Source organism: Arachis hypogaea, chromosome 1, assembly GCF_003086295.3.
Source record: "Arachis hypogaea cultivar Tifrunner chromosome 1, arahy.Tifrunner.gnm2.J5K5, whole genome shotgun sequence".
NCBI classification, from domain to species: Eukaryota; Viridiplantae; Streptophyta; class Magnoliopsida; order Fabales; family Fabaceae; genus Arachis; species Arachis hypogaea.
Genome location: NC_092036.1, coordinates 73,103,084 through 73,117,992, shown reverse-complemented (window position 1 = coordinate 73,117,992; position 14,909 = coordinate 73,103,084). Strand labels below are relative to the sequence as shown.

Genomic DNA, 14,909 nt, shown 5'->3' with positions numbered 1-14,909 from the left:
CAGCAAAGGTGGATGTGATTTCTAGTTTACCTTACCCCTCCTCTGTGAAGGAAGTCCATTCGTTCCTTGGCCATGCAGGTTTTTATAGGAGATTCATCAAGGACTTCAGTAAGGTAGCACTACCCTTATCCAGACTACTGCAGAAAGAGATTGATTTCGAGTTTAGTGAGGATTGCAAACAAGCGTTTGATAAGCTAAAAATTGCCTTGACTCAAGCTCCGATTGTGAGGGGACCAGACTGGAGTTAACCATTTGAAATCATGTGTGACACCTCCAATCATGCAGTAGGAGCAGCACTGGCTCAACATGAAGGTAACGACCCTTTTGTAATTGCTTATACATCTAAGACTTTAGATGCTGCTCAATCTAATTACACTACTACTGAAAAAGAGCTTCTAGCTATTGTTTTTGTTCTGGATAAATTTCGAGCCTATTTACTTGTTATTAAGGTAGTAGTGTACTCAGACCATGTAGCTCTAAAATATTTATTAGCTAAAAAGGAGTCTAAACCAAGGCTAAAACGTTGGATGCTACTACTGCAAGAATTTGATCTGGAAATTAAAGATAGGAGTGATAACCAGAATTTAGTGGCTGACCACTTGAGTCACCTTGAGCACATTAAAGATGACTCCATTCCTATCAATGATAATTTCCTATTTGATAGCTTACAGGCAGTATCTGATGTAGCCCATTGGTATGCACCTGTAGCTAATTATCTAGTTAGCCATACTTTTCCTCCTGATTTCACTAAGCATCAGAGAGACAAGCTGAAAAGCGAGTCCAAATACTATGTATGGGATGACCCATATCTATGGAGGTGTGGTGCTGACCAGGTAATTAGACGGTGTGTACCTCAATCAGAATTCCAGTCCATTTTAGAGGCCTGCCACTCATCTGAAAGTGGAGGACATTTTGGCCCTCGACGAACTGCTAGAAAAGTTTTAGACTGTGGATTCTGGTGGCCTACTCTTTTTAAAGATGCTGCTGATCTTTGTAAATCTCGTCCTCCATGCCAAAGGTTTGGTAATATATCCCAGAGGGATGAAATGCCTCAACAAATTATGCTTTTCTGTGAAATTTTTGATGTTTGGGGCATTGACTTCATGGGTCCATTTCCAAATTCTAATGGCCACATTTATATACTGTTAGCTGTAGATTATGTTTCTAAATGGGTGAAAGCAATTCCTACCCGTACTGATGATGTTAACACCGTTGTTTCCTTTGTTAGAAATCAAATTATTTGTCGCTTTGGATCACCACGAGCAATCGTAAGCGATCAAGGCACTCACTTTTGTAACAGGAGACTAACAGGTTTACTGAAGAGGCACGGGATCATTCATAAAGTATCAACCGCCTATCACCCCCAGATTAATGGGCAAGCAGAGGTGTCTAACAGAGAGATAAAGTGCATACTGCAAAAGGTAGTCAAGCCTCACAGGAAGGACCAGGCTCCAAGACACGCTTTGGGCATATCGGACAGCATACAAGACACCGATTGGGATGAGTCCTTTCCGCTTGGTTTATGGAAAGGCTTGTCATCTTCCAGTTGAGTTAGAATACAAGGCCTTCTGGGCGGTAAAGGAATGCAACATGGACTATGAGAGAGCCAGAGCTGAACGGAAGTTATAACTGCAAGAATTAGAGAGCCTTTGCCTTGAAGCTTATGAAAACTCCAGGCTGTATAAAGAGAAGGTGAAGGCTGTGCATGACAAGAGCATTAAGAGAAGAGAATTCTAACCAGGGGACTTAGTCCTACTTTACAACTCTAGAATGCGACTCATGCCAGGCAAGCTGAGATCTAGATGGGATGGTCCGTATCGAATAGAGAAGGTAGAACCATACGGAGTCTTTCACTTGAGCCATCCTTCAAGCTCTGAACTTATCAAGGTCAATGGACATCGCTTGAAGTTATTCCATGGTGAAAAGATGGTGAAAAACCAGGAACTAGAGATCTTTCTCTTGGAAGATTCGCCCACAGCAGAAGACTGATGGTGCTCGAAATTGCAATCACACTTTTGCAATCCACACAACTAACCAGCAAGTGCACTGGGTCGTCCAAGTAATACCTTACGTGAGTAAGGGTCGATCCCACGAAGATTGTTGGCTTGAAGCAAGCTATGGTTATTTTATTATTCTTAGTCAGGAGATCAATTATAATTATCAGTTTGAATTACTAAAAAATAAAAGAGCATGAAATAATTACTTGTTGTGCAATAATGGAGAATATGTTGGAGTTTTGGAGATGCTTTGTCTTCTGAATTCCTGTAACATAATGTTTTCTCTCAAGAAAAAGTGCAAAGTTCCTTCCATGGCAAGCTCTATGTAGGGTGTCACCGTTGTTAATGGCTACTTCCCATCCTCTCAGTGAAAATGGTCCAAATGCTCTGTCACAGCACGGCTAATCAGCTGTTGGTTCTTGATCATGTCGGAATAGAATCCATTGATTCTTTTGCGTTTCTCATCACACCCAACACTTGCGAGTTTGAAGCTTGTCATAGTCATCCAATCCCAGAATCCTACTCAGAATACCACAGACAAGGTTTAGACTTTCCAGATTCTCATGAATGCCGCCATCAATTCTAGCTTATACCACGAAGATTCTGATTAAGGAATCTAAGAGATACTCATTCAATCTGATGTAGAACGGAGATGGTTGTCAGACACACATTCATGGATTGAGGAAGGTGATGAGTGTCACGGATCACCACCTTCTCCATAGTTAAGCGCGAATGAACATCTTAGATAGGAACACGCATGTTTGAATGGAAAAACAGAAATAATTGCATTAATTCATCGAGACGCTGCAGAGCTCCTCACCCCCAACAATGGGGTTTAGAGACTCATGCTGCCAAAAGATACAAATTTCAGATCTAAAGATGTCATGAGATACAAAATAAGCCTCTAAAAGTTGTTTAAATACTAAACTAGTAACCTAGGTTTACAGAAAATGAGTATACTAAGATGGATAGTGCAGAAATCCACTTCTGGGGCGCACTTGGTGTGTGTTGGGGCTGAGACTTAAGCTTTTCATGTGCTTGGGCTGTTTCTGGAGTTGAACGCCAAGTTGTAACGTGTTTTTGGCGTTCAACTCTGGTTCGGGACGTGTTTCTGGCACTGAACGCCAGATTGCAACATGGAACTAGCATTGAATGCCAGTTTACGTCATCTATCTTTGCACAAAGTATGAACTATTATATATTGCTGGAAAGCCCTAGATGTCTACTTTCTAACCCAATTGAGAGCACGCCAATTGAACTCCTGTAGCTCCAAAAAATCCATTCCGAGTGCAGGGAGGTCAGAATCCAACAACATCAGCAGTCCTTTTTCAGCCTAAATCAGATTTTTGCTCAGCTCCCTCAATTTCAGCCAAAAAATACCTGAAATCACAAAAAACCACACAAACTCTTAGTAAAGTCCAGAAATATAATTTTTGCTTGAAAACTAATAAAATTCTATTAAAAAATACTTAAAACATGCTAAAATCTACATGAAATTACCCCCAAAAAGCGTATAAAATATCCGCTCATCACAACACCAAACTTAAACTGTTGCTTGTCCTCAAGCAACTAGATAAATAAAATAGGATGAAAAGAAATTAAAAAGCAATAATATTTTAGAGTTTTAAGTGAAGCTCAGATTCTATTTAGATGAGCGGGGCTAGTAGCTTTTTGCTTCTGAACAGTTTTGGCATCTCACTTTATCCTTTGAAATTCAGAATGATTTGCATCCATAGGAACTCAGAATTTAGATAGTATTATTGATTCTCCTAGTTTAGTATGTTGATTCTTGAACACAGATACTTTATGTGTCTTGGCCGTGACCCTAAGCACTTTGTTTTCCAGTATTACCACCGGATACATAAATGCCACAGACACATAACTGGGTGAACCTTTTTAGATTGTGACTTAGCTTTGCTAGAGTCCCCAATTAGAGGTGTCCAGAGTTCTTAAGCACACTCTTTTGCTTTGGATCACGACTTTAACCACTCAGTCTCAAGCCTTTCACTTGGACCTGCATGCCACAAGCACATGGTTAGGGACAACTTAATTTAGCCGGTTAGGCCTGGATTTATTTCCTTGGGCCCTCCTATCCATTGATGCTCAAAGCCTTGGATCCTTTTAACCCTTGCCTTTTGGTTTAAAGGGCTATTGGCTTTTTCTACCTCTTTTGCTTTTCTCTTTTTTTCGCAAGCTTGTTTTTCACTGCTTTTTCTTGCTTCAAGAATCAATTTCATGATTTTTCAGATTATCAATAACATTTCTCTTATTCATCATTCTTTCAGGAGCCAACAATTTTAACATTCATAAAATTCAATATAAAAAATATGCACTGTTCAAGCATTCATTCAGAAGACAAAAAGTATTGCCACCACATATAAATAATTAGAATTTTCCTTATTAAGAACTCGAAAAAATTAAATTGCCTCTTTATTCTAAAAATCTACTATTTTATTCATGTTTGATGATAATGAGAAAAATAAATTATAACTTAATTGGAAATAAAGTCAAAATAGAGATACTAATTACTACTACTAATATGTAGCTTCTAAGGTAAATTCATAATAAGAACAGTTATCATAGAGTTAAAGCAAAGATTAGGACTCAACAACCTTTATTTTGGGAAGTGGGTGTTCCTCTAGTCTGTGGGGTGCTTGATCCTTCAAGAGATAATTTCTGCTTCAGTTCCTTCAAGTCATATCCTTGCTCTTCCTGTTCCCTTAGGGGCCATGATCTTGATGAGTTTTAGCTCAGTGATCATGGCAAATCACACCAAACTTAGAGGTTTGCTTGTCCTCAAGCAAAAGAAAGGAAAGGAGAGGAATAGAGGGAGAGGCAATTTCGAAATTCAAAAGATATGATGAGTTGAAAAAGATTTGAAAAAGAGTTGGATTGGATTGGAAAAAGATTTGTGTTTATGGATTACGATACATTTGATATTTTTGAAAAGGGATTTTAGAAATTAGGATTAAAATTTTTGGAATTAAAGGATGAGAGTTTGTAACATGTTTATGCAAGAAATCATGATTTGAAACGTAAAAAATTTAAAAAATTTTGAAGTAAAAACGAATTTACCTCCTCCCCACCATCCTGGCGTTAAACGCCCAAACGCTGTATGTTTTGGGCGTTTAACACCCATGTGCAGCTTCTCCTGGGCGTTCAACGCCCAGCTGTTGCTTCTTTCTGGCGTTGAACGCCAGGAACTCCTTTGTTACTGGGCATTTTTCTGAACGCCCAGGACGCTGTAAATCTCGCGTTGAACGCCCAGAAGGTGCTTCTTTCTGGCGTTCAACGCCCAGAACAGCTCTTACTGGTGTTTTCGCACCAGTGAACTTTTTGCTGTTTTTATCCTTTGAATCCTTCTATAACTCTGTGAACTCAAGCAATTGCTATTTTACCTTGAAGATAATTGACATATACCTGTAAAAATCAATTAATTAACAAATAAACTTTGTAAATGGCTGGGTTGCCTCCCAGCAAGCGCTTCTTTATTATCTTTAGCTGGACTATTACTGAGCTTTAATCAAGTCTCAGTTTTGAGCATTCTTGCTCAAAATTGCTTTCAAGATAATGTTTGACTATCTATCCATTAACAATGAACTTTTTGTTGGAATCATTATCCTGAAGCTCTACGTATCCATATGGTGACACACTTGTAATCACATATGGTCCTCTCCACCGAGATTTCAATTTCCCGAGAAATAATCTGAGCCTAGAATTAAATAGCAGAACTTTCTGCCCTGGCTCAAAGACTCTGGATGACAGTTTCTTATCATGCCATCTTTTTGCTTTCTCCTTGTAAATTTTTGCATTTTCGAAAGCATTGAGTCTGAATTCCTCTAGCTCATTTAACTGTAGCAAACGTTTTTCTCCAGCTAACTTGGCATCAAGGTTTAGGAACCTGGTTGCCCAGTAGGCCTTATGTTCCAATTCCACTGGCAAGTGATAGGCATTTCCATACACAAGCTGGTATGGAGAAGTTCCTATGGGAGTCTTGAATGCTGTTCTGTATGCCCACAGAGCATCATCCAAGCTTCTTGCCCAATCCCTTCTACGATTAATTACAGTCTGTTCCAGGATTGTTTTAAGTTCTCTGTTAGAGACTTCAGCTTACCCATTTGTCTGTGGATGATATGCGAAATCTTTGTTTTTTTATTTCGAAATTGAGCCAATCCAATACCACCAGAAATAAATAAAATAAGGATTTGTTAGAATCTTATGCTCTAATAGAACAACATTATCTAGTTATATATTTAACTATATATAAGGGGCAAATTTTCTAATAAATGTCTAATTTCCAATTGATCAATCAATCCTATGAAATACTAAAATAAAAAAATCTCGTGATTCAATTATTCATTAATGGGGATGGGACCTTGGAGGCTTTTCTCATTTATATAATGATTTTTTTTCTCGTAGATTTCCCTTCTTTTCTAATGCGTTTCGGATATAAAAATTATTATTGATCTATGGATACCTAGGTTAAGTTAAATCCATGAACTCAATCCGGCTATTCCTTTTTTTATTCTTCTAAATCAAATCCCCTAAGTCATGAATGGTTAATTGTCTTATGACTCATAAATTTACTCATAAATCTGATAGAAATTTTTTTTAACAATTTTTCAAGAGAAAAATGATACATTTTTTTGTTCGCGCTACCAGTGGAGCCTGGGCACACTCCGTTCCTTTGATCAAAGAATAATATTCAAAGAATATTTTTGTGAAATTGAAAAAATAAAAAAAATATTTTCAAAATTCTTCTAATTTTTATGTCTAGGAAACTGGCTTATTTAGTACTTTCTATTTTTTATTACTTTTCTATTTGAATCTTATTTCAAGATTTTTTCTTTTAGTGTCATTTTTGTTCTATTTTCCTTTCTTTTAGTTAAAAAAAACTCCAAAGTCTACTTTTTTGTAGATCACGGTAAGAGAAAGAGAAATTTCTAATATTTTTTCTATTTATTTTTTTGATATTTTTATCTATCTATCTATCCGAGTAATTAATATTAATTGAATTAAAATATTTTAATTAATATTAAATAAAATAATAGAAATAATAAGAGAAGAGACTGTAAGTGAAAAGTCTCTTTCTCCCAGTCATTAATTGCTGGAAATATACCGGAAGCACCGATAGAGAAAGAAAATATTTGATACATGAAGCCATGATTTGTTGTATTTTTTTATATATCATATCCCATTTTATAGAAATGAAAATTGATCTTCTCTTGTGTTAAAAAAAATGACTTGTATTTTGGAACTTGGAATAAGTTGTAAAAAAGGAATATAAAAATATTCCTATAGAATCTTGAGGAACGGGAGGATTTAATCGTAAATATCGACTAATTCTTACGAAGTACAAATCAAAAAGAAGTCTAAAAAAAAGATAAATTTCATCTATATCGAATTTGAATATCAGAATAGTAGATATAGTTCTGATTCAATGGGTTAGGTCCACTTACTTTTCTTTTAATATTTCGAAATTTTATTATTGGAATAATCGAAAATAGCAATATAAAGAAGATATCATTATTCATTAAATAAAAAAAAGAGACTGATAAAAATGTTCTACTTTATAAATAGACTAAGTACTAAATAGACTAAGTAGAAATTGTTTACTAAAATTTGATTATCATTCATTAGAATGATAACAATAGTTTATTACAATTCAAAATTCTATTTTCTACTGAAATTAGACTTAATTTTTTTTTTCGAAAAAAGAACAACAACAATATCTCTATTCTACATTCAAATATGAAAACTACAAAAGACCAATACTACTGCTGAGGTTTTGTTTTATGAGAATGAAAAAGGGTCGGGCTCAAAGCCCCTTATCGGATTTGAACCGATGACTTACGCCTTACCATGGCGTTACTCTACCACTGAGTTAAAAGGGCTCCGCTTGATTCAATTCCTTATTCAGCAATAAGCCAATATGAGTCTAGTCAGTCATAATAGATCAATTCGATCAGGCACTCACCAACTATTTTCATTGTTCAACTCTTTGACAACATAAAAAAACCAAAAGCTCTGCCCCCCCTCTATCTATCCAAGGGATGCAAGGGCAAAGGCCTTTCGTGTCCCCTCCAGTCAAGAATTAGGGCCTCACAATGAATAGCCAATATGCTTTTATCTCATGCCTTTCTTCGTTCATGGTTCGATATTCTGGTGTCCTAGGCGTAGAGGAACCACACCAATCCATCCCGAACTTGGTAGTTAAACTCTACTGTGGTGACGATACTGTAGGGGAGGTCCTGCGGAAAAATAGCTCGGCGCTAGGATGATAAAAAATTTAAGACCTCTCTTATTACTTTTTCAATATGAAAAAGTAATAAGAATTCAAAATGAAAAAGGTCGTCTTATTCAAAACCCCAATTATGAAATTCCTTCTCGCCCACTTCACACCTCGGAACGCACCGTTCTTATAGAGAGAGAGAGAGGCGCTTTCACATCTTCTTAAGCCGAAATGAAATGGCTGGGGAGAGGGAAGGTTCCCTTTTTTTAGTTTTAGGGTACTCCGGGAAACAGATCCAGTGGAGATGGGATGGGGCCTGTAGCTCAGAGGATTACAGCACGTGGCTACGAACCACAGTGTTGGGGGTTCGAATCCCTCCTCGCCCACAACCGGCCAAAAAAGTAAGGACCCTTACCTCTAGGGGTAAGAAAATCATGATCGGGCTAGCGGACCCAAAGCTATGGAACTTGGGTGTGGGTATTTTGTCAAAATGGAATGGCCTTACCTTACTGTTTTCTTAAAAAAGAAACAAAATTTTCGTAAATGGTGGATATTTCTAAATAAAAAAAGTATGTCCTAAGCTTTAGCTTTTAATTGTCTCATGGATAGGACAGAGGTCTTCTAAACCTTTGGTATAGGTTCAAATTCTATTGGACGCAAATAATTTGCATTATGTATTTAATATTTTATATTATAAATATAAAAATATAACTCTAAATAGAATTTCTATATTTCTAAAAACTAAAAATAAAAGATAAAAAAAAGATTTTGAATGATTTGAATTGAACAAGAACCACTTATCCTTGGAGAACTAATATAAATATAGAATATCTAATATAATTAATTTATTATATTATTTGTTCAAAGAAAAGATATTAAACATGAAAGAATCATAATAATAATCTAAATTTTAATTTGAAAGTTGAATTAGAAAGGAATTCAATTTTTAATCAATTTTTTTCTACTTGTTCCTGGAGTAAAAAGATTTTCATTTGTTCATGAATAGCCTCCTTTAAAAGGGCTTCTGCTTCCTCGGTGAATGTCTTCGTAGAAGATATTATTTCTTGAAATTGAGGTTTATTCGTTTTTAAGTAATACCATTCCTCTTATTAGACCATCTGTAGCGCTCAAAGCTACAGCTCTAACTCGACTATTTCCTAATAATTGATGTACTTCACAAGTCACGTTAATTTGTACTTTTACCAATAGCCGAGGGTTCCTTAATATTCTTATTTCCTCATCAAGGAAATAAGGTAATTAAGTGGTATACAATTTGCATATGTTTAATCGATCTGCTGATAACAGCCTATGCATTTTGTTATCATTTCCAATTGGATGATCCATTAATCCAACTGACAGAAAATTATAAATGGATTAATTTTTTTTATTTTTACTGGAGATTCGGAATAAATGGACTCTCTATAGGACCCATTTTATTGACGGGATTTATTACCACTATAGCTACTTTAGCGGCTCAACCGGTTACTCGAGAATCCCGATTATTCCATTTCCTGATGCTAGCAATGTACAGCGGTCAAATATGACCTTTTTCTTGTCAAGACATTTTACTTTTTTTCATCATGTGGGAATTGGAATTAATTCCAATTTATATACTTTTATCCATGTGGGGGGGGGGAGAAAGAAACACGGGAAGCTCTATTTTTTTATTAATGGGAATTCTAGGTATCGGTTTATATAGTTCTAATGAACCGACATTAAATTTTGAAACATTAACTAATCAATCGTATCCTAGGGTGCTTGAAATAATATTTTATATGGGATTTCTTTTTACTTTTGCTATAAAATTACCGATTATATCGTTACATACATGGTTACCGGACACCACGGAGAGGCACATTACAGCACTTGTATGCTTTTAACCGGAATCTTATTAAAAATGGGCGCATATGGATTGGTTCGAATTAATATGGAATTATTACCTCACGCTCATTCCATATTTTCCCCCTGGTTAATGTTATTAGGTTCAATTCAAATAATCTATGCAGCTTCAACATCTCTTGGTCAACGTAATTTAAAGAAAAGAATAGCTTATTTCTCGGTATCTCATATGGGTTTCATAATTATTGGAATTGGTTCTATAAGTGATACGGGGCTGCGCTTTTTTTCTTGGCGGGAACATGTTATGATAGACTATGTCTTCTTTATCTTGACCAAAGGTGGAATGGCTATCCCAATGCCCAAAATATTCACAGTTTTCAGTATCTTATCAATGGTTTCTCTTGCATTGCCCGGCATGAGCGGTTTTGTTGCAGAATTGATGATTTTTTTTGAATACTAACCAGTCAAAAATATCTTTTAATGACAAAAATACTAATAATTTTTTTAAACACAATTGGAATTATATTAACTCCTATTTATTCATTATCCATGTTACGGCAGATGTTCTATGGATACAAGCTTTTTAATACACCAAACTCGTATTTTTTTTATTCTGGTCCGCGAGAATTATTTATTTCGATTTCTATCCTTATACCGTAATAGGTATTGGTATTTATCCAGATTTTATTTTCTCATTCTCGGTTGACAAGGTTGAAGCCATTCTATCAAATTTTTTCTAAATTTTTTTAATGAAAATTAATACCACCCCCAAAAAAAGAGAAATAAACTACATAACAAAATTGAAATTAATTATATGTAAATATGTTTGTTGTTTGTGAGAACCCCTTGAATCATTACATTACTACTTGATTTAAAGGGTTCTCGACAATTCCATTTTTTCTTTATTCTTTCTATATTCATATCAAATATATTATATATAAATAGAATATTGAATATATACTAAAATTTCTTATATATTTTATATATTAGTATATTAGATATGTATATATACTTATCTCTTATGATGTATATATACTTATGCTTTCTTTATTTGTATTTGCCAGAGGTTTTTTCCTTAATTAAATTCAATTCAATTAGATGTAAATGAACCATAACTGTGTAATCCTATACCTAATAGATTGATTCCTAAATAACATATTCAAATTATAAGAAAGCCCAGAGAGGCTGCTATTAAAGAATTTACACTTTCAAATTTTCGTATTTTTTCGAGTATGTAAATAAATCGCAAATATGGTCCAAGTAATAAAAGCCCAAGTTTCCTTGGGATCCCAATTCAAATATGATCTCCATGCCTTATTAGCCCATACTGCTCCTGACAGAATACCTATCGTTAAAAAGAGAAAACCAAACTAATAATACGATAACTCCAACGATCGAGTTGTTGAATAAACTGAGACTTGTAATAATTTCTAGAAGAAGAAAAAAAAAGTTTTTTGTAAAACATTGTTCCTTTCATTCCTATTCATGTATTGGATCTCAACAAAAGAAAAGGATTCATTTAAAAAATACAAATTATTGCTTTTACCCAAAATTTGTATGACTTCTCCAAATCTAATAACTAAGATTCCTACAGATAATAACGATCCACATAAAAGAGCTGCATAGCCAAATATCATCATACTTACGTGCATCATTAACCAATGAGATTGTAAAGCAGGTACTAATATTGCAGATTGATGGATTTGGGTTAAAACACCCGAAGTAGCAAAGCCTTGGGTAAAAATAACACTCGGTGTGATTATTGTACTTAAATCGTTTTTATGCTTTTTAAAACAAAAAACTATATGAAAAATAGAAAAACCCCAGGAAAGAAAGATTAATGATTCATATAAATCACTAAATGGTAAATGGCCCGACAAAATCCAACGAGCAATTAACAATTCCGTTATACAGAAAAAGCTTATTATCATACAATTTTTGATAGAATTCATACAATTCTTCTTTGTACTACAATGCTTTTGTGAATTTCGCTTCATTTCTCATATCATATTTGTCATTTAGTTTAGTTTTAATTTTGATTTTTCATTTTTTGATTAAAAAGGGAGTCTTTATGTCACGCTACAAAGGGCCTCGTTTCAAAAAAGTACGTCGTCTGGGGACTTTATCTGGACTAACTAGTAAAAAGCCTACAGTCGGAAGTGAATTTAGAAACCAATCACGCTCCGGTAAAAAATCTTAATATCGTATTCGTTTAGAAGAAAAACAAAAATTGCGTTTTCATTCTGGTCTTACAGAACGCCAATTGCTTAAATACATTCGTATCGCCGGAAAAGCCAAGGGGTCTACCGGTCAGGTTTTACTACAATTACTTGAAATGCGTTTGGATAACATACTTTTTAGATTGGGTATGGCTTCGACTATTCCTCAACCTGTTCTAAAAAAATGGGATTTCGCATAATAAGTTTTTGATATTCAACAACCCCTGTTAAAAAATAATCGCAGAAATCCAAACATTTATCTATCCAACCATGAGGTAGATCGGCCACGACTCCCCCGATATGGCAAAAATTATGCATCATTCTCATACCTGTCGCAGCTTCGAATAGATCATATATTAATTCTCTTTCTCTAAAAATATAGAAGAAAAGGGTTTGTGCACCAATATCCGCCATAAAAGGTCCCAGCCATAATAGGTGAGAAGCTATATGACTCAATTCCAACATAATTACTCGAATATAGCTGGCTCTTTGGGGTACTTGAATATTTCCCAACTGTTCTGGTCCGTTTACGGTTATTGCTTCTGTGAACATCGTAGCTAACTAATCCCAACGTGTTACATAAGGCAGATATTGTATAATTGTTCGATTTTTCGCAATTTTTTCCATCCCTCTGTGTAAATAACCCAATAATGGTTCACAATCAATAACATCCTCACCATCTAGAGTAACAATAAGTCGAAGAACACCATGCATTGATGGGTGGTGAGGTCCCATATTGACTACCATGAGATAAAGAAAAACAAATGGAAAGAAAAAAAAGAAAAGCCAAGAGTGGCAGCAAAAACAAAAGAAAGAAAGAATAAAGCTAGACACCAATAGCTTGAACCTTAGGACATATGCCTGTGGTGTCTTTGTACTAGGATCTGCTTGGATGATTAGGTTCTATGGAGTGCTTTAACACTTGGTAACTTGGCTTAACTAACCCGGGATTATCGACCGAAAGTCCATTATCAAGAGTAACCTAGTTGCAAGACATTTAGTAACCCAAAGAGGTGCTGGGCATCAATGTTCTAAGAAGAAATGTGAGCCAAGTGTCTATAGTGAATAATGTGTAAAGCACAAATAAGTTGAGAAATTACTGCACACATGACACTGAGCTAAAGCTTATAGGAAAAGAAAATGAAGAAAAGTAATTACCAAGGATAAGTAATAATAAGAGGTCATAGCCGTGTGTTAATTGATGCTTGAAGGAGACATTCTATGCCTAAAGACTAATAAGAAGTGAGATGTTGCATTGTCTACATAAAACCCCATGAGCTACTAATAATGCTTTGCTAATATGAACATCTCCTTCTATTTCATTCTTTCTTCTTAATAATTCAGTGCTTGCTTGGGGACAAGTAAGGTTTAAGTTTGGTGTTGTGATGCCAAGGCATTTTAGGCTAGTTTTACTAGTCTTTTCCTTTGTTTTCATTAGGTTTTATGCACTTTCTTAAGTTATAAGTAAGCCATTTGGGTAGAAATACATGTATGTCTGTATTCATTCAACCATGAGTAATTTGATGCAATTTCATGAGGTTTTATGCTATGATTACTTATATGCTGAGGATGATTAGAAGTCTCATGATTTTAGCATAGCTTTGATGCATTTGTTGGTTGATAACATGTAAAGAAAGGCATGGAGGAAGGTTGAAGAAAAGAGACTTGGAGAAGAGAAACAGAACATAAATTTCCTAAAGCTCACGTTTGGGATGGCGTTGGGGGTCCAATGTTAACCCCAACATGGTGAGAAAATGATCAATTCTGGGCCAAAGAAATTTTGAGCTGCGTGTATGCGTACATGCCGCGTACGCACACAAACAGCAGATTTTGGCATCCACGCGGAATGTAACACCCTACCATAGAGAGTCTTATGCTTAAGTCATAATTCAGAGATGGCAAGGTATTACGACCTCTAAAATTAAAATTTAGTACGTATAGTAGTATGAATGATTGATTATAACTAGGAGCCTTTGTAGAAAAAGGGGTAAACAAAAATCACAACTCGAAAGCGCAACACTCCGATCGATAACGTAACGAACAAGGATAACCAACGCAAGATTATATATATACAAAGGAGTGTCAAAAACAGGAATATCAAGACTCAAAATCCAGCTGCGAAGATAACCGGTCCGAGCATAGCAATATATACATATGATAAAATAAGGAAAACCCCAAAGGAAACCCAAAGGGACACAAATACATAAAAACCTATTCTCCAAAATCTCCTATAAGAGAAGTCATCACAGTTTGTATTATTTAATGGAGATAAAAGTATCTAAGCAAAACATATAAACTAAAACAGAGTCCCCAAGAACAAAGGATCTTCGCTAATCCAGAAGTCTCCAGCAGGCCTCAGCAAGAAACCTCACGTCCTGCATCTGAAAACCACAAAATCCGCATGGGTGAGAACCAGAGGTCCCCAGCATGGTAGCAGCTTCCACATATATAATACATAATAATAGAGGAAAGCCGAAGGCAATCCTAGAACTTCCTCCAGATAATATCAAAGCTTATAAACAAGCTAGACCATAAAGGGCATCTGCCTAAAGATCCTTCAGTCTAACTAATACTTCCCTTTCCAATTCCTTCAGACCTCCCAACCACCAACAGGAGTATAAT

At 35.4% G+C, this 14,909-nt stretch overlaps 1 non-coding gene across 1 annotated transcript; it reads right to left on the bottom strand.

The window, feature by feature from the left end:
* Positions 1-7,819: 7,819 nt before the first annotated feature.
* On the bottom strand, positions 7,820-7,891 carry TRNAT-GGU (transfer RNA threonine (anticodon GGU)). Its single transcript has one exon. It is a non-coding gene; the product is annotated as a tRNA-Thr (tRNA).
* Positions 7,892-14,909: the final 7,018 nt, after the last annotated feature.